The following is a 21039-nucleotide window of genomic DNA, read 5'->3' as shown; positions in this document are numbered from 1 at the left end:
ACCTTTAGTCCAAAAGAGAGGAGCAGAATTAGGCCGCTCAGCCCATCGAGTCTGCTCCACCATTCCATTATGGCTGATTTATTAGCCCTCTCAAACCCATTCTCCTGCCTTCTCATAACTTTTCACACCTTTACTAATCAAGAACCTATCGAACTCTGCTTTAAATATATCTAATGATTTGCACAGCTGTCTGTGGCTATGATTTCCACAGGTTCACTATGCTTTGGCTAAAGAACTTAATCCTCATCCCTGTTCTGAATGGAGGTCCCTCTATTCTGAAGCTGTGTGTTTTGCTCCTAGACTCCTGCACTATAGGAAACATCCTCTCTGCAACCACTCTCTCTAGGCCTTTCAATATTTGATAGGTTTCAATGAGATCCCCCTCATTCTTCTAAACTCCAGTGAGTACAGGGCCAAGCTACCAAACACTCCATGTACGTTAACCAGTTCATTCCTGGAATCATTCTAATGAACATCCTCTGCACCTTTTTCACATTATTCTGGACCTGGAGTCACACATGAACCAGACAAGACTGGGATCGCAGTACAATAAAGTACAGAAGTGAGTCAGGTGAGTTTTAAAACAAACCTGGAGTCTTATGGATGCCATGGTTTGACTTAATTAACCCAAGTTAAATTCTCCAGCTGCCATGGTGAGATTTGAACTCATGCCTCTAAATAATTAGGTCAACCAGGTTACCAGTCCAGTCAACATAACCTCCAGACCACACCACAGATGCCATGGGAATGTTAGGGCTGGGTCCAGACTCTGCAAGTGCGTGTGAATAATGGTGGTCAGCATAGATATTATCATGGAGTTTATAGAGCTCTATAACACAGAAACAGGTCCTTCAGCCCACCTCATCTACGTTGCCCAATTTTCCTGATTGAGCTGGTCCCATTTGCCTGAGTTTGACTATATTCCTCCAGACTGGGGTTCACAACTCTTTCTTCAATGCCCTGGAGCCTTACCATTAACCAAGGTGTCTGTGGACCACAAGTTGGGAACACCTGCTCTAAACCTTTTCTATCCAATTATCTTCTGAATGCTGTAAATGCCCCTGCCTGTACCGCTTCCCTTAGCAGCTCACCACACTGTGTGTGTCAAAATCTTGCCCCTCAGGTAACACCATAAATCTTTCTTCTCTTAATTTAAGCCCAGACCCTCTAGTTTTGGACTCCTCTACCCAGTGGAACATATTTTGCCTATTCATCATATCTAATTTCTCTCAGGATTTTATAAACCTCAACCTCTTATGCTCCAAGGGAAGAAAAATCCAATACTATCCAGCCTTTCCTTTGAAAAGAAGCATTTTACTCCTGTCAACATCCTCGTAGCGTGGGTGATAGGTGATGTTGTGAAGAGGGTGGGGATAAGACACCAGTCAAACAGATTGCGCTGCCTTGCATGGTGCCGAGTTTACAGCCAGCCAGAAGCAGTAGTACTCTGTAGTCTGGCCTGCCACTCATCATACATGAAGAGGAAATACATTTTGTATCAGATCATACATCAGAACTGGCAAAGCCCATTCACAGTCACTGTAATTCTGTGACCACCACCAGTCAGTATCTTTTATACAGTTGCAAGGAACAGTTTGTGAACCCTTTCCAATTACTTGGTTTTCTGCATTAATTACTCATACGATGTGGTCTTATCTTCATTTAAGTCACAATAATAGGGATGAGAGTTCTCATGTCTGGCCAGCAGCCAACAATCCTGCTCCTGACCAATCTTTGATATCATAAAATTAATCCACTTGCTTTAACTAATATTAAAATACCTTTCCTAAATGGACAGTATTCCAAACATCTGATTTACTCAATTAAATCTTACCTAGTAAATCCAATAGACCACCACAGTTCCCTCCAAGCTGTGCAAGTGTGCAGCCGCGCATTAACTGAAATGCTCCCTCTCACACAGCCTTTTGTTACTGCACAGCTGGAATTTTCTTTTATATAATGTTCATATGATTTTGAAATTATGCTAATATAATTTTGAAATCTATATTATCACAATTGTGAAATACTGTACACTGTAATTATGGGGCAATCCATATAATCCACAAATATTCTAAATCATAAACATACCACAACCTTTACTTTGAAACATTTTAGAGCTTCAACATATTTACATTATCAATGTATCAAGTTACAACACTGTTATAAATTGTAACAACAAACACAGAATGGAAGTCAGTGGCTAATTGTTAATAAACCGCCGGCTTGCTGAACACCGATGCTGACTAAGTTTAAAAGTTTACAAAACATGTAAGAATTTCTTTGTTGTACTTTATTTCATTATACCCTTCAATTAATAAAATCAAAAGTATGTGATCTTTCAATTTTCATTCTAAATACTCATAGTATGCCTATTACCAAAAAAAAAAGCACTTAAAGTATTGTGCAGTTTTCAGGCCGTGTAAAAATTCCCTGCTCAGAGCAATGGTTGGCCCATGCAGCTTTAAAAATATTAGAGGGAACTTTGAGTCCACTACATCCAGACTGCCCTTTATTAAAAGGCTGCCTATACCTCAGAAGCACAACGTAGGCTGTCCATTTCCCTGGAATCTCCTGAGGTCATGAAAGGTGCTATATAAATGCAAGCCCTTTCTTTCTTCCATAATACTTCACATTCTTAAAAGATCAGTCTTCATAATACTTGAAACTCTTGTTACATAGCATCAAACAAAGGCCTTTCTCCCACTGCAGCCCATCTATCACACTGGAGACATCCAACACAAACACAAGTGCTAACCACCAGATTTTTTTTTAAGCTGATGGCTTTTCAAGCCATGTATCAACTTGTCTGAATTTTACAAGAATCTTTACAGATCTTTCCCCCCCATCGGCATTGAAAGCTGTCAGTATCAATTAATCAGTTCATTTGGAAGACAGGACTGAAATCTATCATACTCAAGTACATTGGTGAGCAAGACCGCAGAAAGACCCAGCCTAATCAAGCTGACAGGGAGACAATTTAAAATAAGCTTTTAGTTGCTTAGAGTTCCAGTTATTCGTGTTTTTATTTAAAACTTGTCTACCAAAAAGGTTGTGTGTAACAAACAACTGAAGCACTCAGACAGAACTTCCAGGATTATGGCCGACTCTTGCTATATGTTAAGATCAGAGTTCTTAAGGTTGTTACAGCCAGGGGTGGTAACGGGGATAAGCTCCCAGTACGTATTAAATGCTCCCAAAGGCATGCGCCTCAAATAGCCGCCGACAACAAAGTCCAGCACCTGGCCTTCACGTATAGCATCACTGCTAAGCCAGGCTGACAGGAGAAGGAGCAAAGATGGGTTACATCAGTCACTTCGGGCAGATTGGGCTCATCAGCCCTGGTTGGCAGCTCATCTAGGAGAAGGAAAACTCTGCTACCCACTCACGGGGAAGGCTTGGGAAATAAACAGAGGAAAAATCTGTTGCTGGGATCCCTAAGGCAGTCATGCATTCAGTTCAACACTGACTGGCAACTCCTGCGACGCCGCTGGTGCCAAACTGCGTCGGTCTCTGCCGTTCCTTTGGATTCACCAGCTGTGTGGAGAAGGGGAGCAAGCTACATGGGCAAAAGCTTGCTTTCCATATCGTACTGCTCTGGCATGCATACTGGCCTCTGCATCCTGTAAACAGCTGGGATGCAACATCCACAATCAACCCTGACCAATGGAGGGCCAAAGAATTCTTCAAAACTGGTTGCAGCTGGGCCTGCTTTGCAGTATATCTGAATGCTCTTGGGTGGTATGCATTATGTGTAGCATGTTCTCTCACCACAGTTCCCTCTAAGCTGTGCGGATGCGCGGCCATGCAGTAACTGAAATGCTCCCGCTCACGTAGCCTTTGTTGCTATGCAGCAGGAATTGGACGCAACTAGAAAAAACAATAACGAAACATGGAAGGTTTTCTTTGTTGCACTGCATTTCACTAAACCCCATAATTAATAAGTAAAATCAAAAGTGCGATTTTTCAGTTTTCATTCTCAATATTCATAGTTTGAAGTGTTGTGCAGTTGTCAGGTCATGTAAAAATTTCCTGCCTAGAACAATGGTTGGTCTGCGCAGCTGGAAAACAAAATAAAGGGAATGTTGTCTGTCACTTTATCTGTGCAATTGGCAAGGTTTAAAAATAAATCAGGGAATGGGATTTGAATGATGATCTGTTCAGCTTAATTAGAAAATAGAGATTCACTCAGTGTTACAGAGGGGTTCCAAAATAATCAAGGCCAAAAAGTAACTTCTGGGAGGGGAGGCCCAGAGTCTATATCTACTTAAAATTTAAAGAGAAAGTTCTCTTTCGGAGGGAAGAGCACAATTAGAGGACACAATATTGCAATTAGACCTAGGACATTTGCGAGTGAAATCAGAATGTACGGTGAGAAACCAACACTTGCTTCTTCAAGTGATAACAACTTGATGCTTAATATCACCAAAACCAAGGAGATGATCGTCGATTTCAGACGGCCTCAGCCTGAGCACACACCCCTCAGCATCAGCGGCTCCACAGTGGAGAGAGTGGAAAACATTAAGTTCTTTGAGGTGCAGATCTCGGACAATCTCACCTGGTCCAGGAACACCACTGGGATTGTGAAATGGGCCCAGCAGAGATTGCACTTTCTGAGGAAGCTTAAACAAGCATCACTCCCCACTAACATCTTAACCACATTCTACAGAGGTGTGGTTGAGAGTGTGCTGACCTTTTGCATCACAACCTGGTACTCCAGCTGCAGTGCTGTCAACAGAAAAACCTTGCAGAGAGTGGTTAGGGGAGCAGAGAAGGTTATTGGGGTCTCCCTACCTTCTGTCCAAGACCTCTTTCAGAGTCGATACCTCCAGAAGACACGGTACATCTTTGAAGACCCCTCACACGCTCTCTATGAACTGTTTGTTCTTCTGCCATCAGGCAAATGTTACAGGAGCATCAAAACTAAAACCACAAGGCTACTAAACAGCTTCCTCCCACAGGCAGTCAGACTGCTGAATAGCTGCTCTACCTGACTCTGCTTTGGACACTTTTAACTTGTACTGGACACTTATAACTTGATTTTAACTGACATGTGGCTGTTGTGTTTTACTATTTATTGTTATGTTTATTATTATAGACTAAAGAGTCTTTCAAATGATAGCTCTTTATGTGTGATAAAATGGCTGCAACACTCATTGGTTGTCTAAAATAAGCGACAATTTTTTTAAGGCTTTGATTGTGGTTCTGTCTGCTTTTGCCTTGCCTGGTATAGAGAAAGAAGCATAATCTGTCCTCACCCAGGTTGCTCTTTCACAAGATAAATGTGCTCCTTATTTGTAAAGTGCGCATCATGAGCTCAGTCTTACCTCAGCCAGATACGCTTCCCTTTCCTTCCGTACTGGCAATCTGGAAAATAATGGCATCAGGGTGAAATCTACACTTCCAGAAGCATCCAAGACAAGCAGCATCATTTCAGTTCTGAGGCAGTGCTTCACCTCTCCTCAATTCACCCAAGATCCACAAATCTAAATGTAAAGGTATGTTTATAGTTTCTACCTGCTCCTGCCTCACTGAACTTGTATTCGCATACCTTGACTCCATTTTCTCCCCCTTGGTTCAGTTCCTTCCCACCTACAGTAATATCAGCAATAATTCACATGCTCTCAATCTCCTTGTTCCTGATCACCTCATTTTCACAGAAGTGTCCAAGTCCTGATACACTTCTATCTCCTATCAGAGAGGCCTTAAAACTCTCCACTTCTTTCTTGTCAATAAACCTGATCAGTTCCCCAGCTCTATCACCTTCTGCCGAGGAGATCTGATCCTCATCCTGAATCATTTCTCTTGCGGCTCCTGCCACTTTCTCCAGGCTCCTATGGGCCCCCACATGGACCCCAGCCGTGCCTGCCTCTTTGCTGGCGATGTGGAACAGCCCACATTCCAAGCCTTCTCTGATAATGGTCCCTAACTCTTTCTGCGCTGCATTGATGACTGCATTGGTGCTACTTATTCACCCATGCAGAGCTTGTCAATTTCATCAATTTTGCCTCCAACTTCTACCCTGCCCTTAAATTTACAGTACTTGGTCCATTTCTGATACCTCTCTCCTCTTACTTGATCTCTCTGTCACCATCACTGGAAGCATCTGTCTACCAAAACCTTTTATAAACCCATTCATTCCCACAGTTATCTTAACTATACCTCTTCCCATCCTTTCCCTTATAAAATAAAAAATGCCACCCTTGTTTCTCAGTTCTTTTATCTCGGCAGCATCTGTTCCCAGAAATACCCTCCTTCCTCAAAGTATGGGGTTTCCCTCCTCCACCATTGATGCTGGCCTTACACTCATCTCCTCCATTTCCCAATATCCACACTCACCCCATCTTCCCACCACTTTAACAGGATGGAGTTCCTCTTGTTGTCACCTATCACCCCACGAGCCTCCACATCCAACACATCAATCTCTGCAACTTCTACCATCTTCAATGAGACCCTACCACCGAAGATCTTTACACCTCCCCCTCCCCACTCTCCGCCTTCCACAGGGATCGCCCCTTGTGATTCCCTTGTCTATTCATCCCTTACCACTAATCTCCCTCCTGGCACTCATCCCTGCAAGCAGCAGAAGTCCTATACCTGCCCATTCACCTTCTCCCTTACCTCCATTCAGGGCCCCAAATACACCTTCCAGGTTCAGATGCAAATCTGTTGGGGTCATCTACTGTATCCAGTGCTCCCGGTGCAGCATCCTTTGCTTTGTCAAGTATCTCAGCTCCATCCGCAAAAATGGGAATTTCCTGGTGGCCAAGCATTTCAATTCCAATCCCCATTCCTAATCCAATATGTCACTCCTTGGCCTCCTCTTCTGACACAATGAAATCACTCTCAGGTTGGAGGAGCAACACCTCATATTCCATCTAGGTAGCCTCCAACCTGATGGCATGAACATTGATTTCTCCAGCTTCCTGTAATTTTTCTTACACTCCCCTTTCCCTTTTTTATTTCCCCACACTGGCTTTTTACCTCTTCTCCTCACCTGTCCATCAGCTCCCCTCCTACCCCTCCTCCCTCCATTTCTCCAATGATCCATTATCCTCTCCTATCAGACTCTTTCTTTTCCAGCCGTTTATCTTTTCCACTTGTCACCTCCCAGCTTCTCACTTCCCCTCCCCCACCCACCTGGCTCGGCGTATCATGTTCTCGCTGGTGCTCCTTCCCCTCCCCCACTTTATTCTGGCTTCTTCCCCCTTACTTTGCTGTCCCGATGAAGGATCTCAGCCCGAAACGTCGACTGTTTATTCATACCTGTACCAAATAATGAATAAGCATTTTTGTGTGGAGGGCTCTTCTCTACCAAAATTTCCTCATCTCCCTGATTTGAAGAAAACTAAACTCGATGGATCAAATGGCCTAATTCTGTTCCTATGTCTTATGGTCTAAACGCCCATCGCACTGCAGATAGTTTTGAGTGTGGATCTCAACTCATTTGTTACTTGACACATCCAGTGTCCTTGCATTCCTGTGATAGCCACCGTCTGATCCCTAAAAAGCAAATCTAAGTGATTAACTATGTATTAATAAAAAGTTGCTCCTGATCATAGAGTCATAGAAAAGTAGAGCACAGAAACTAGTCCTTCGGCCCATCTAGTCTGTGCCGAACCATTTAACCTGCCTACTCCCATCAACCTGCATCAGGTCCAAAGCCCTCCATGCCCCTACCACCTACGTACCTATCCAAACTTATCTTAAATGTTGAAATCGAGCTCGCATACAGCACCTGTGCTGCCAGCTCATTCCACACTCACACGACCCTTATTCAGTATCTCGGTTGAAAGTATTTGTTAGGTTTTAGAAGCACCTCTTCCATTGAACTATTTAATTACCATTCAATGACCCTACAGAGCTTGGGTTTTACTCTTTAAGCTGTTCTTTGCACATTGTCTCTAGTCAAGAAAATCTCACAGCTGCAATTTACTAGTTTTGACATTGTTGTTCAATTTATCACCGACTGCATGCTTTCTCTCATCAACTTGTCTCTCAATCAAAATTTCATTTACCCAGAAAAAAGTATTTTCATAGCCACATGTGCAACTTCAATCAATCAAGCTGAAACACCTCTGTCCTGATTTTTCGTTCACTTTATTTTAATGGGTTTCCATATGTCAAGGCTCAAGATTGTTTGATGTCATTTCCTGTACACAAGTGTAAGAAGAACAAAAATAATTGCTACTTTGAATCTGATGCAACACAAAAAAAGTCAAAAGATAAACACAATAACAAAAAAGAATAATACACAATAAATATATACTAAGATTGTTTGTGTATTTTTTCCCGAGGGGGGGGGAAAGGGAAGAGAGAGAGACAGACAGACACACACACACACTGTGGTATGTTGAATTACCGGGTGAATGTGTCGTCTTTGGGGTACTGCAAGTCTGTGTCTTTATTGATGTTTTGCTGCATGCTTGAGTACTCGGTAGGAGGAGCCAATATTTCCTTGCTGGTGGAGAGGGGGGATCATTGCTTTGCTGCTGCTTATTGTGTGGGTGGGGGGAACTGGGGGGGGACTTTGGGGTTCTAACATTTAACTGTCATTCTTTGGGGCACTCCTGTTTTCATGGATGCTTGTGAAGAAAAAGAATTTCAGGATGTATATTGTATACATTTCTCTAACATTAAATGTACCTTTGAAACCTTTGAAGTGATGCCAAGCCGTAGTTAAGATGACTGACGTGAAATAATAAAGTTATGGTGGAGTTAGTGGGTGGAGGTGTTGAGCAGCCTTACTGCTTGGGGAAAGTAACTGGGAGTGATCCCACACTTGATCCTAAGTTGCATGTGTTCACAATATAACGATCAAATCATGTTCCTACCCCAGAAACTTGAAGAACCATTGAAATACTGGAGACTATAAAGCACTGCAGCACAAAGGAATAATTATTGATTGAAACTTGAAAGAAAAGGGAGGCAAAGGTGCAGAAAGAAGAAAATGGCATGAAGGCCGAAACTGGATCAGTCATGAACAGTAGGACAGGCTGGAAGGGCTGAAAGGCCTGCCCCAGGCTTTGTTTATGAAGGTTTATTGTCTCTCACTCCTCCTAAGCAGTGCACAGAAGATTTCTGAAATAAAGTCTCTTTTATTTTTCATTTGCTCACTATTTTCTCCCCTCAATTCATGTTTTACCATTTCTGCATTTGCTGAATCTAATTCACAATTTTCTTCCATATTCCTGTTTCTTCCTCCGCCCTTCTGTTTAACTGATTTAAGTAGAAAGAGATTGCGTTCAGTTTTTCAGCTCCCAGATGACCCATTGACCATTCCTAAATCACCCACCCTCCCAGCTAGATCCACCTCCAAAAAGAATGGAATTTAATATTTTGGAAGACAAGCTAACTTGCCTTTCATTCAAGATGTCGACTCCAATGACACTTACGATCATTGTCACTATAATACTGGTGTGCCTATTAATAAGGCAACTCGTGAAGAGAGAGATGGAAAAGGGTTGGTACAGACATCAGAGACCCACCTGAAGATGCAAGAAACCAAAGCATTAAACTTACACATGCTCCTCACACAGCTCTGAATGATTCAGCTAATATCAAAATGGGACTGGTAGCTAAAATAGGGAACAGAAAGTACAACTTAATGAATCATTACTTATAAATGAAGGAATTACTTGAGGCCACCAACATGCAACAGGAAACAAATGAATCATCTTAATCACTTCAACTTTTGACCTTTATTTGTAATTTATAACCCTGGTTGCATGCAGAGGCTTTGTAAATAAGTCTATTTACCTGAAGACATGACAAATGCTCTGACACTCCCTACATGTGATGCCATTCAGATTTTCATGGGCCACTAGAGATAAACTTATTAAACACAGCATTTCCTATTTGATTCCGCAACCTCCATTTCTAAGTTGGGTGCCAAGTCCAAATCTTGCTTGCAAATGCAGAGGCCTTTTGTTGGGAAAACTGCCTCATAAAGTTCCGAAGGTTCAGTTACTTGGCATGCAGGATGAGTTTGCAAGTTGGATTTGGCATTGGCTTCTCGGCAGAAGTTAGAAAGTGGTGGTAGTTGGTTGCCCCTCTGACTGGAGGCCTGTGACAAGTCGTGGGTCACATGGATCATTGCTGGCTCTATTGATATTTGTCATCTATATTAATGATTTGGATGATAACGTGGATACCTGGATCAGCAAATTTACAAATGACTCCAAAGTTGGGGACGTAGTGGATAGTGAGGAAATCTAACCATGACTGCAGGAGGCTCTGGTCCAGCTGGAAAAATGTGAGGCAAGTGTGAGGTGTTGCATTTTGGGAGGACATTTCAGAATTAGGGTTGGTCAGGCACTTTGGTGGAAGAAATAAACAGGCAGACCATTATTTAGATGGGGAGAGAATACAAAATGCAGAGATGCAAAGGGACCTGGGAGTCCGTGTGCAAGATACCCTAAAGGTTAACCTCCAGGTTGAGTCATTGGCAAAGACAAATGCAATGTTGGCATTCATTTCTAGAGGTATAGAATATAAGAGCAAGGATATGATATTGAGGCTCTATAAGGCATTTGTGAGACCACACTTGGAGTATTGTGTGCAGTTTTGGGCTCCTTATTTTAGAAAGGACATTGGAGGGGATTCAGAGAAGATTCACGAGAATGATTCCAGGAATGAAAGGGTTACTGTATGAGGAACGTCTGGCAGCTCTTGGGCTGTATTCCCTGGAGTTCAAGAGAATGAGGGGAGATCTCATAGAAGTATTCTGAATGTTAAAAAATCTGAACAGATTAGCTATGGCAAAGTTATTTCCCATGGTAGGGGATTCTAGGACAAGAGGGCATGACTTCAGGATTGAAGGATGTCCTTTTAGAACAGAGATGCGGAGAAATTACTTTACCCAGAGGGTGGTAAATCGGTGGAATTTGTTGCCACGAGTGGCTGTGGAGGGCAAGTCATTAGGTGTATTTAAGGCAGAGATGGATAGGTTCTTGATTAGCCAGGGCATCAAAGGGAATGGGGTGAAAGAAGGGGAGTGGAGATGACTGGAAGAATTGGATCAGCCCATGATTGAATGGTGGAGTGGACTCGATGGGCCGAATGGCCTAGTTCTGCTCCTATATCTTATGGTTACTGAGGAGCACCAGACATTATAAGCAGCCCCGGCAGATTTGCAGGTGAAGTGTTACCTCACCTGGAAGGATGTTTGTGACCCTGAGTGGAGATGAGGGAGGTGTATGGGCAGGTGCAGGCCTTAGGCCGCTTTCAGAGATGTGCCTGGAGGGGGATTAGGGACAAATGGACAAGGGAACTGCGGAGGGAGTGATCCCTGTAGAAAGCAGAGGCAGGGAAGGTAAAGATACATTTTGTGGCAGGGTCTTTGGAGATGTTGGAACTCACAGAGGATAATGTGTTGTCTGTGGAGGCTGATGTGGTGGTAGGTAATGACAAGAGGGACTCTATCACTATTAAGGTGACAGGAAGATGGAGTGAGTGCAGATATACAGGAAATGGAAGAGATTGGGTGAGGGCAGCATCAACAGGAGAGCGAGGGAACCCCGGTCTGTTTTTTTTTTAAGAAAGGAGGGCATCTCTGATGTAATCCAATTACATTCCAGCTCCATTAACAAAACTATTTACTTCCATCTTCAGCCATCTCCAAACCTGTCTCAGCTCACTTGTGGTTGAAACTTGAATCCATGTCTTCACTGCCTCTGGATGCAATTAATTACTACACGAGTCCAAATTATAATTTCGAATACATTCAAAATTCCATGCTAACTCATAGTTACCCATGCCTACAATTGTATTGGCCTGAATACCCAAAAACATTGCCCTAAACAGATCTAGAAGGCTCTGAGACACAAGAGACTGCAAATGCAGTCATCTGGAGCCACAAGCAAACTGCTGGGGAAACTCAGCATGAGGAGGCGAAGGAATGGTCCACATTTCAGCTGGAGACCTTGCATTAGGACTGAGAATGCAGAGCGGAGATGGCCAGTATCTAGCAGTGAGAGTGGCAGGGGCTGGCAGGGGATAGGTGGAGCTTGGCAAGAAGAGGGGTGATGGGGAGATGGAGCCAGGTGGGGGGGAGGGAGAGGTGGAATTGGGAGATGGCAGTTAGTGGATACGAGTAGAAACAGATAAGTAGAGAATAAAAGGGAAAGATGGAGCTTGGTGTGGGATGGGCTGCAGTTATCTCCCTTCTACACTCTGTCCTGGTGTACGATCTTGATCTGAAATGTCAGCTGTCGCTCTGCCATTTTCCCCACTGAGTTCTGCCAGCAGTTTGGCTTTTGCATTAGATACATGAGGCTGATTGCATTCATATTCCTCACTTGCTAAATGCAAGAAAGGAAAGAAAATGTGCTCCACACTGATTTAAAAATTGGATATTGGAAGCCCAAGGTGACTGAAGCCAAACCAACCTCTGGGAAGTCCAAAATGCAATGCACAACTAATAACATTGTGCTGGGTTGCATGCAGTAATTCCATCTAGACAAAAAAATGTTGCAGATAGACACTTACACCTCTGTGCAGAGATTTGCGATAGGGGCCAATGAGGTAACAAAATCAATTGTGACAAAAACGCTCAGTTAGATAACACACTCAAAGTGGCAGTACGTTCACAAGAACATTAAAATTTGACACGAAAGCACTCCAGAAAATACTCAGTTTCAATATATAACAGCATCAAATGCTGACAATGTCATTACAGCCTCAAAATCCAGACCTTTTATATCAATGTCATGTCAGATGGTATCTAACCCTAACCTAACCACTATAACCAGGAGAGAGGAATATGGAACAGAAAATGTTAGTGTTTCCAAAACTTCTTAACACTGTAGTTAAGAAGTGAGGACTGCGAACACAATAAGTCTTGTATATCTATTTGGCACAATCGTTTTGAAAATTTAGGTTTTCAAAATATGGTTTAATCCCACATGAAATTACAAAATTGGTAGAAAATCAAAAAACTTACTAATCTGTCATAAACAGATTCCAAGAACATTCAACAAGAAGTGAAATAGAAGCCAATGTACTTATAGTTGATATATTAAGGCTTGTCAATTGAATCCTAGGGAACAAGGAGAGCTTCTAGAGCAAGATAAACTCACAAAGCTGTGTGAATCTAAAAACTAGACATCCATTCTTTCAATAAGTACGAGCATTCACCAAAAATGACTGACACAAACTGAATTCCAAGCATTAATTCCAATACAGTAAAAAAACACAGATGGCTAATCATTCTTTGCAAATGAATCTGCGACTCATGTAATAAGCTATAATCAAATTGCTCAAAATGCCCGCAAACTAGTTCTGTCACATTCCCATGAACTCTTTTCACCACTCTGCTTGTACATGCTACCCGTTGGTCTCATTTGGGTTTGCGACCATGCTGTATGTACAGAAACACTGACACTTGGCAACAAACTTTATTTCACAACATTGGGTGTTACTGACTCACTGTTCTGTCACATTCTATGATCTGTGTCCTTTTGGCTTGCTAGCTTGGCATAAGAAAGTATTGCTTCAGATTCTTTGTCGCAATTATATGTCTCAAATATCTCTAAAATGTTACTCTGAGACTTTCTTTTCAGAAACTGGAGAGCTTTGCTCTCATATTTCTACCCTTCGATGAGTGATTTGTGAAATGCAGGGCTGCAGGAATTCATGTCCAATTTCTCTCATCGCCTACAGCATAGGGAGAGGAGGAAGGGGGTGAAGACAACTCATTGTCCCTTGTCATTATTCTATTTCATGACTCCTAAGCCTGTGTAGGTCAAATGTAATGCCAGGAATGAACATTCACTGTTACCACTCAAGTCAATCAGCTCACAACATCTCATCTCTCACCTGAACAAAGGTCAGCCGGATGAAGAACTGGTCACTTTTATTAAATACAGTAGCTTGCATCTGCCCCCATGAGAAGACGACCAAAGATTTTGGAAGCAAAGAAAGAAAGATTCTGACAATTATTAGAATAACTAAACTGTTCCCAATAGCGATCATGTTAAAAGTACTTATAAATGGTTATTTTATCTGTTTCAAATAAAATTATTATTAAAGTAAACCAGGTACATAAGCATCTCACTCCACAAGTACAAAACTAATTGAAAATTGAATAAATAACAGATTTTTTTTAAAATTAAGTCTTAGATTCTTAATATCACTGAACAATTTTTTTTCAAAAGTGTTACTTACTCAGAATTTTTTTTACATGATAGACTGCTTGAAGCTGAACACAAATACAATTTCAAACTACTGGTATCACACAGGCATTTGGAGAAACAAGAAATTAACTTTTGTTGAATACAATACATTTAATTACATAACGGTACTGATGCTTTGCAATAGTTTAACTAAGCTAAGAATATTTTATTGATGATCTTCATTTGTATGCATTGTCAGAAGCTTCTCGCTTAAATGTCCAACAATAATCAGCCAGCATTGATGGGTTCTAGTTGCCCTGATATCATTTCTCCATGACCGCAGTGTCCTGGTGAAACCTTTCACCATGCTCGTCACTGACAGCGCCAAAATTTGCAGGGAAGCAGACCAAATGGGAATGCAGAAAATGAATCTTCACTGACATGTTGTACTTCATGGTTTTGTATAGCAATCATCAAAAGGGATTCATTAAAAGGGCAACTAGAGTAATTTAATTGCAAGTGGCATAGCCATTCCTTTGAGTGTGCTCGCTCATCAGGCTTGGGTGAGGGAGATTGTCTTGTAAGTTACTCACTGTCTCTGTTCATTCCTCATTTATTAGTGCATTGTATAATGAGAATGGCTCCAGGGGCAGTGTTGTGTCCTGGGTGCGAGAAGTGGAAAGTCTAAGAGACATCCATTCTCTCAGATAAACACATCTGCACCTGCATCTGCAGCTCAATGACCTTTGACTCATATGGGAGAACCAGGAGGTGAAAGACAGGAGCTACAGGGAGGTAGTCACCCCTAGATTGCAGGAGACAGGTAACGGGGTGACTGTCAGGAGAGAGAGAGGGGAAATGCACAGCCAGTGCGGAGTACACCTGTGACCATTCCCCTCAATAATAAGTATATAACTTCAGATACTATTGGGGGGGGGGGTGACTTGCTGGGGCAAGCCACGGTGACCGAGTCTGGTGCTGTGGCTCAGAAGACCAGAGAGGAGAAGAGGATTGAGGACTGCAGTGTTGATCGGAGATTAGTCACAGGAACAGAGGCAAGGTTTTGTGGGCACAGTAGAGACACCCAGATGGTATGTTGCCTCCCTGTTGCCAGAATCAGGGATGTCTCGGATCGTGTCCATGGTATTCTCAAGGCTAAGAGTGAGCAGCCATAAATCTTGGTACATATTGGCACCAATGACATGGGTAGACAGGGTGAGGAAGTCCTGAATAAAGATTTTAGTGAGCTAGGTAGAAAACTGAGGAACAGAACCTCCAGGGTAGTAATCTCGGGATTGCTGCTTGTGCCACGTGCCAGTGAGGGTAAGAATTGGATGACTTGGCAGGTGACTGTGTGGTCGAGGAACTGGTGCAGGGGTCAGGGGTTCAGATTTATGGATTATTAGGATCTCTTTTGGGGAAGGTATGACCTGTACAAAAGGGACAGTTTACACCTGAACCTGAGCGGATCCAATATCCTTATGGGCAGGCTGGCTAGAGTTGCTCGGGTGAGTTTAAACTAATTTAGCAGGGAGATAGGAACTGGAGTGATAGTGCTGAGGATGAGGTAGCTGGTTTACAAACAGAGGAAATGTGTAGTGAGACTTCTAGCAAGGAGAGGCTGATGATAGTGCAAAATTGCAGTCAACAGTATGAGTTGCAACTTAAAAGGTGGACAAAATCGAAAAGGGTGACTACAGGACTGAAGATGTTGTATTTGAATGAGCGCAGTATACAGAATAAGGTCAATGAACTTGCGGCACAGTTACAGATCAGCAAGTATGATGTTGTAGGCATCACAGAATCATGGCTGAAAGAAGATTATAGCTCAGAGCTTAATGTTCATAGATACACACTATGTTGAAAGGATGGGCGGGGAGGCTGACGGGGTGGTGTGACTCTGCTGCTAAAAAATGAAATTAAATCATTAGAAAGAGGTGACAAAGGGTCGGAGGGTGTTGAATCGTTGTGCATAGAGCTAAGGAACTGTAAGGGTAAAAAAACCCTGACCAGAGTTGTATACAGACTCACAAACATTAGTAAGGATGTGCCCTACAAATTACAATGGGATATAGAAAAATCCATGCCAAAAGAGCAATGTTAAAATAGTCATGGGGGACTTCAATATGCAGGTAGATTGGGAAAATCAGGTTGGTGCTGGATTACAGGAGGGGGAATTTCAAGAGTGCCTATGAGATTGTTTTTTAGAGCAGCTTGTGGTTGAGCCCACTAGAGGATCGGCCATTCTGGATTGGGTGTTCTGCAAAGAACCAGAATTGATTAGAGAGCTTAAGGTAAAAGAACCCTTAGGGGAAAGTGATCATAATCTGAACAAATTAACCCTGAAATTTGAAAAGGAGAAGCTAAAGTCAGGTGTATCAGTATTACTGTGGAGTGAAGGGAATTATAAAGGCATGAGAGAGTAGCTGGCTAGAATTGAAAGGAAAAGAACACTGGCAGGGATGATGGCAGAGCAGCAACAGCTGGAATTTCTGGAAGCAATTCCAAAGGCACAGGATATACACATCCCAAAGAGGAAGAAGTATTCTAAGGGAAAAATGACACAACCATGGCTATCAAGAGAATTCAAAGCCTACATAAAAGCCAATGAGGACATATAACAGAGCAAAAATTAGTGGGAAGTTAGGGGATTGGGAAGCTTTTAATTACCAACAGAAGGCAACTAAGAAAGTCATTAAGAACATAAAGATGGAATGAAAAAGTAATCTAGCCAATAATATTAAAGAGGATACCAAAAGTTTCTTCAGATACATAGTGTAACAGAGTGGTGAGAATGGATATCAGACTGCTGAAAAATTATGCTGGAGAGGTAGTAATGGAGGACAAGGAAATAGCGGATGAACTGAATTAAGTATTTTGTATCAGTCTTCACTGTGGAAGACACTAACAGTATAGTTGTAGTTCCAGGAGCCATTGATCATGAAGTTACAATTACTAGAGAGAATGTTCTTGGGAAGCTGAAAGGTCTGAAGTTATATAAGTCACCTGGATCAGATGATGTACACCCCAGAGTTCTGAAAGAGGTGGCTGAAGAGATTGTGGAGGCATTAGTAGTGATCTTCAAGAATCACTAGATTCTGGGATGATTCCAGGTGACTGGAAATTTGTAAATGTTACTCCACTCTTCAAGAAGGGAGAGAGATAGAAAGAAGGAAACTATAGGACAGTTAATCTGACCTCAGTGGTTGGGAAGATGTTGGAGTCGATTATTAAAATGTGCTTTGGGGGTACTTAGAGGAACATGATAAAATACGCAGTAGTCAGCACTGTTTCCTGAAGGGAAAACCTTGCCTGACAGACCCGTTGGAATTCTTTGAAGAAATAACAAGCAGGATAGACAAATCAGTTGCTGTTGCGTACTTGGATTTTCAGTAGACCTTTGATAAGATACCACAGATGAGGCTGCTTAACAAGCTACGAGTCCGTGGTATTACAGGAAAGAGTCTAGCATGGATAAAGCAGTGGCTGACTGGCAAGGGGCAAAGAGTGGGAATAAAGGGAGCTATTTCTGGTTGGCTGCCAGTGACCAGTGGTGTTCCACAGGGATCGGTGTTGGGACCGATTATTTTTATGTTACATGTCAATGATTTGGACGATGGAATTGATTATTCTGTTGTATTTTGCAGATGATATGAAGATAGGTGGAGGGGAAGGTAGTTTTGAGGCCACAGAAGGACTTAGGCAGATTAGGAGAATGTGTAAAGAAGCAGCAGATAAAATATAGTCTCGGGAAGTTTTTAGTCATGCACTTTGGTAGAAGAAATGAAAGGGTTGACTATTTTCTAAATGGAGAGAAAATACACAAAACTGAGGTGCAAAGTGACTTGGGAGTCCTTGTGTAGGATTTCCTAAAAGTTAATTTGCAGGTTAAGTCTATAGTGAGAAAGGCAAATACAATGTTTAATTTCAAGAGGACTAGAATATAAAAGCAAGGATTTATGTTGAGACTTTATAAAGCACTAGCGAGGTCTCATTTGGAATATTCTGAGCAGTTTTGAGCCATTTATCTTAGAGAGAATGTGCTGAAACTCGAGAGGATTCAAAGGAGGCTCAGGAAAATTATTCCAGGATTGAATAGCTTGTCATAGGAAAAGAGTTTGATGGCTCTGGATCTGTATTCACAAGGATTCAGAAGAATGAGGGGTGACCTAATTGAAACCTATTGAATGTTGAAAGGCCTTGACAGAGTGGATGTGGAGAGGATGTTTCCTATGTGAGATTGTTGAAGACCAGATGACACAGCCTCAGAATAGAGAGGTGTCCTTTTGGAATGGAGATGAGGAGAAACTTTTTTTTTTAAACCAAAGACTGGATAATCTGTGGAATTCTTTGCCACAGGTAGCTGTGGGGCTAAGTCTTTATGTATATTTAGGGCAGAGATCGATAGATTCTTGATTGGTCAGGGCATGAAGGGATACAGGGGGAAGGCAGAAGACTGGGGCTGAAAGGAAAAATGGATCAGCCATGATGAAATGGTGAAGCAGACTCAATGGGCCAAATGGACTCATTCTGATCTAACATCTTACAGTTTTATGGTATGCTTGAAGCACGTTGTCAAGCAGCTGCAGGCAGCTTGGTGGTGTGTAGTTCCCAAGAAAATTTTCAACAACATCATTGAATACCTTCCATGCAATTTTCTCCAGTCCCATTAGAAGTTCTTAGAATTGCCTGTCATTGATGACCCGTTTGATTTGTGGACCAAGAAAAGCGCCTTCTTTCATCTTGGTATCAGTTATTCTGGGTTGAATTATAAATTGATTCAATTATGAAATAAAGGCAACTTTTTAAAGTGGTGCATGATAGGGAAGTTTCGTGGTGAGCTTCATGATCAGCAGCCCAAAATCCATAAGATAAACCTAAAAGTATTCAGGAAGCAAAATCATTGTTGACCAGTGTATCTTATTCATTTTGAGGATCATGTAGCAGACTGAGTGATTTCGATCTCAGGACTGACTTTTACAATTATGACATTCTCTACAGTATCTGTAACAACTTCAGAGTGTGAATTTAACTGCACGACCCGTTAACCAATCAAATATCTGTGTCTTGCAGCTTGAGCAGAAGTGGAACATTATCTTCGGGCTTCGCGTTAAATGGCCACTACCCACAATCTGGAGCCGGGTCACTTCCAACCTGCACGGAGTCCTCTCTCTCGCAGTATGGAATACGCACAGCTTGGCACTTCAGTAACCACATGGTGAAAATAGCGACTAGTTTGCATTCTGCATGATGGTGTTAACTTCCCCCTCTTTCACATTTCCACTTTTATCCCTTTCACTTACTGTATACTAATAAACTACTTTTCATGCTTGTGTTCTGCTGTTGTTTGAGATAACGCGTAAATCTGCCACATTCACTTGTCTTCAGAATTTACACAGTCAGCATTATTGTTTATTTCCTCGGCGTTCCTCCAAACCTGCAAATCTGCCCAGGTTTTTCAGTCAACTATGAAGTGCTTCACCTTGCCTCTAATCCGATGGAAAACATCTGCACAAAAGTCAGGCAATCAACTGCACTGCGGATTTCCACATAACCACCCACAATGTTAACTTCAGTTCTGCCTCTCCCAAAAGTTTTGCAATTCAGCAACAGTGATGTCATCAAGCAGCGTGAGCATCCAATCAAGCTGAAAAACTCTCCTGGACATTAAACCAGGAAGTAAAAAGCACCATTTTTAAACTTTTTTTTTTGTAATTTGCACAATAAACATTGGACCCAGCTTAGATTAGCACCTGAGCAAAATATCATAAAGGCCAAATTATTTTCCGAGTCATCAAAATATCTATCTTGAGGAAATTAGATTGTTTTATCTTTCCAGTATATTGTCATATTTATAGCTTAGGTCACCATAAAGAATACAGATCACATTCTCCAAGGGTGTAACAGTTTTAAAGTTTCCTAGGTAAATAGCTGCTTTAAAAGTGATATTCTGATCAGTTCAGCAATCTTAATTGCAGTTGTGTACATACATCTACTGATGCTCCTGGACACATCTTCAGTGATGTTCCTGGAATCATCGGATGTTTCGGGTCTTTCAACATCATACACCCTCCTCCAGGTGACCCAGCCGGGGCTGATCAGACCCCAGCTTGTGTCCAGATGGCTAGCTACTTATGACCCCATAGCTCCCCTCTTTTGAGCCACAGCCATCTTGAGGCCCTCTCTGCCGCATCGGTGGTACTGCAGATGGCTCTCCACTTCCTCTCTCCCTCGATGCCCAAATTGCTGAAGGCTCTAAGGAACGGGCTACGAATCCCCTACAACCAAGGTCCACTGGGAGACACCTCACTCTCCATCCAGCCTGCTGACAGTTGCTGACCAGTCCTGCGTACTTGGAGAGCTTCCTTTCAAAGGCCTCTTCCAAGCAATCTTCCCATGGGACTGTCAGCTCCAGCAGCACCACTTGCTTAGTAGACTCAGACACTAGGTCAATGTCTGGTCGCAGGGTGGTGGCTGCGATATGGTTGGGGAACTTCAACTGCCCTTCGAGGTCCACCAACAGCTGCCAGTCCCTTGCAGAGGTCAGAATGCCTGCAGATGTTCTTTTGGCAGGTATTGGCTGCTCCCCAGCTCTGACAAACGCAATGGTCTGCTTGGAGGGTCGGGACCGCTTCACCCGCTCAACTCTGTGCTGACGGCTTCAGCGATGGTCTTCAGGACCTGATCATGCCTCCACCTGTACTGTCCGTCACCAAGTGCCCTTGCGCAGCCGCTGATGATGTGCTCCAGGGTTCTTCGCTTGGAGCACAGTGGGCACACAGATGACTCTGCTTTGCCCCATGTGTCCAGGTTTGATGGGCTTGGAAGCACATCGTACACTGCCTGGATGAGAAATTGGATGCGGTGTGGTTCGGCTTTCCAAAGATCAGCCCAGCTCACTTTCCTCTCAACCACATTCTCCCATCTT

General features: G+C 42.6%; 1 long non-coding RNA gene across 1 annotated transcript in view; it reads left to right on the top strand.

The window, feature by feature from the left end:
• LOC134358750 (uncharacterized) overlaps window positions 1-19431 on the top strand; it is a 46673-nt gene extending 27242 nt beyond the window's left edge. The window contains exon 3 of the long non-coding RNA XR_010020937.1: window positions 19185-19431. This is a non-coding gene — a long non-coding RNA (uncharacterized LOC134358750). The remainder of the gene's footprint in view (window positions 1-19184) is intronic.
• The last annotated feature ends 1608 nt before the right edge of the window (window positions 19432-21039 follow it).

Source organism: Mobula hypostoma, chromosome 19 (genome assembly GCF_963921235.1).
Source record: "Mobula hypostoma chromosome 19, sMobHyp1.1, whole genome shotgun sequence".
In the NCBI taxonomy this organism is placed as follows: Eukaryota; Metazoa; Chordata; class Chondrichthyes; order Myliobatiformes; family Myliobatidae; genus Mobula; species Mobula hypostoma.
The sequence above is the reverse complement of the archived record's forward strand: the minus strand, read 5'-3'. Positions and strand labels throughout refer to the sequence as shown.